The 3,251-nt window shown below is 42.6% G+C and overlaps 1 protein-coding gene across 1 annotated transcript in view; it reads right to left on the bottom strand.

Moving 5' to 3' along the window:
* The window catches only part of CNOT1 (CCR4-NOT transcription complex subunit 1), a 93,740-nt gene that overhangs the window by 49,134 nt on the left and 41,355 nt on the right, over positions 1–3,251 (bottom strand). The gene's annotated exons all lie outside the window — the stretch shown is intronic.

Genomic DNA, 3,251 nt, shown 5'->3' with positions numbered 1-3,251 from the left:
AAAAAATCTTGGTGATCACATAATGTATAAAGGTTTAATTTGCATGACAATAATGGCAAAAGTGGAGGAGGGAGGAAACAAAGCCAAACTAAAGAAAATTTTTGGATCCTACTGAAATTCAGTTGATATTAATAAGTAAAAGATTGGAATGAGTTAAAATGTTAGTTTTAATACCTAAGGTAGCCACTAAGAAACAAATCAAAAAATAAAGCCAAAGAAGCAAAGTACTTAAGATGGTACACTACAAAGTATCTACTTAACAGTAAGAGAGGCAGTAATGGAAGAACAGAGGAACAACAGCGACTGATGAGATACAAAGATTAACAGCAAAAGAGCCCTACATTATCAATAAAAACATTAAATGCAAGATAGGCAGAATGTAGTAAACACACACACAGAAATTCACAAATACACTCCAACCATACCTTCTCTAAAAGAGACTTCCTTCAGATTAAGATACGTATAGTTGGGGGAAAAAAAAGATATACCAAGCAAACAATAAGAGAACTATAATGGTTATACTAGTATCAAACAAAACCAACATTTAAGAAAAAAATGGTTAAGACATTTTAAAATAACAGTCAATCCATCAGAAACATATAACAATTAAGACCAGGCATGGTGGCTCACGCCTGTAATCCCAGTACTTTGGGAGGCCAAGGCGGGTAGATCACCTGAGGTCAGGAGTGCAAGCTCAGCATGGGAAACATGGTGAAACCTCGTCTCTACTAAAAGTACAAAAAAAAGAAAAATTAGCCGGGCACGATGGTGCACGCCTGTAGTCCTAGCTACTCCAGAGGCTAAGGCAGGAGAATCACTTAAACCTGAGAGATGGAGGTTGCAGTGAGTCAAAACTGTGCAACCACATTCCATCGTGGGCACCAGAGTGAGACACAAGACTGAAACTCAAAAAAAAAAAAAAAAAAAAAAAAAAAAAAAAAAAAACAAATAATTTTAAAAATACATGTACTTAAAAACAAAGCCCCAAAACACACGAAGGAAAAACTGAAAAAAACTGAAGGGAGAAAAAGACAGTTAAAAAATAATTGGAGACCGGGCACAGTCGCTAATAGCTGTAATCCTAGCACTTTGGGAGGCTGAGGCAAGTGGATCACATGAGGACTGGAGTACCAGACTAGGGAGGCCAACATGGTGAAATTCCACCTCTAATAAAAATTTTTAAATTCTCTGGGTGTGGTGGCAGGCATCTGTAATCCCAGCTACTCAGGGGGCCGAGGCACAAGAATCACTTGAACCCAAGAGGCAGAGGTTGCAGTGAGCCAAGATCACACCACTGGACTACAGCCTGGGTGACTAATGTAAAATACAAAATCAAATACTTCTATATTCCAGTTTTTTTTTTTTTAATAAGATGGGATTTCACCATGATGGCCAGGTTGGTCTTGAACTCCTGACCTCAGGTGATCCACCCACCTCAGCCTCCCAAAGTGCTAGGATTACAGGCGTGAGCCACCACACCTGGCTCTATACTCCACTTTCAATAACAGTTCTACGAAGATAGGCCAAGTACAGTAGCTCATGCCTGTCGATCCCAGCAGTTTGGGAGGCCAAAGTGGTAGGATGCCTTGAGCACAGGAGTTTGACACTATCCTGGGTAAGAGAGTAAAATCCTGTCTCTACAAAAAAAAACATAAAATTAGCTGGGCATGGTGACGCATAGCTATAATGCAAGCTACTCTAGAGTTTGAGGGGGGAGGTAGAGGCTGTAGTGAGCCATGATCATGCCACTGTACTCCAGCCTGGGTAACAACACACAAAAAAAATTAAGGCCAGGTGTGGTGGCTCATGCCTGCAATCCCAGCACTTTGGGAGGCCAAACTGGACAGATCACTTGAGGTGAGAAGTTCCAAACCAGCCTGGCCAACATGGTGAAACCCATCTCTAATAAAAATACAAAAATGGGGCCAGGGGCGGTGGCTCACGCCTGTAATCCCAGCAGTTTGGGTAGCCGCGGCGGGTGGATCATAAGGTCAAGAGATCGAGACCATCCTGGTCAACAAGGTGAAAGCCCATCTCTACTAAAAATACAAAAATTAGCTGGGCATGGTGGTGCGCGCCTGTAGTCCCAGCTACTCGGGAGGCTGAGGCAGGAAAATCGCTTGAACCCAGGAGGCGGGGGTTGCAGTGAGCTGAGATCAGGCCATTGCACTCCAGCCTGGGTAAAGTAACAAGAGAGAAACCCCGTCTCAAAAAACAAAAAAACAAAAATCGGCTGAGTGAGGTGGCTCATGCCTATAATCCCAGCACTTTGGGAGGCCGAGGTGGGCGGATCACAAGGTCAAGAGATTGAGACCGTCCTGGCCAGCATAGTGAAACCTGTCTCCAAAAAAAAAAAAAAAATCAGCTGGGGGTGGTGGGGTGACTCTATAGTCAAGCTACTTGGGAGGCTGAGGCAGGAAAATCGCTTGAGCATGCGAGGCAGAGGTTGTAGTGAGCCAAGATCGCGCCACTGCACTCCAGCTTGGGCAAGAGAGTGAGACTCTGCCTCAAAAACAAAAACAAAAAAAAAAGAAAAAGAAAAAGAAAAAGAAAATTAAGTGTTAAACAAATAAAATACCTAATAAATTTAACAAAATCAGTGTGAGACATACACTGAAAATGAAAAAATATCATTGAAAAAAATTAAACAGGCCGTACATGGTGGCTCATGCCTGTAATCCCAGTACTTTGGGAGGCCCAGGTGGGCAGATCACAAGGTCAGTTCAAGACCAGCATGGCCAACGTAATGAAATCCCGTCTCTAGTAAAAATACAAAAATTAGCCAGGCATGTGGTAGGCACCTGTAATCCCAGCTATTCTGGAGGCTGAGGCAAGAGAACTGCTTGAACCCAGAAGGTGGAGGTTGCAGTGAGCCAAGATCACATCATTGCACTCCAGCCTGGGTGACACGAGTGAAACTCCATCTCAAAAAATAAAGAAAAGAAAGAAAGAAAATTATTAAAAGCCTAAATAAGTAGAAAACATACCAGATTCATGGATTAAAAAGACAATGTTATTAATGTGGCAGTACTCCCCACAATGAGCTAAAAAATTTCACATAATCCTCTCAACATTCCCAGTAGGCTTTTTTTTACAATTTTTTTGGGCAAAAACTGACTGGCTGATCTAGAAATTTTTAGGAAAATTCAAGGAGGGCCAGGCACGGTGGCTCAAGCCTGTAATCCCAGCACTTTGGGAGGCCGAGGCGGGTGGATCACAAGGTCAAGAGATCGAGACCATCCTGGTCAACA

Source organism: Cebus imitator, unplaced genomic scaffold, assembly GCF_001604975.1.
Source record: "Cebus imitator isolate Cc_AM_T3 unplaced genomic scaffold, Cebus_imitator-1.0 Scaffold297, whole genome shotgun sequence".
Taxonomy (NCBI): Eukaryota; Metazoa; Chordata; class Mammalia; order Primates; family Cebidae; genus Cebus; species Cebus imitator.
Note: the sequence above shows the minus strand (reverse complement) of the source record. Positions and strands in the feature narration are given on the sequence as shown.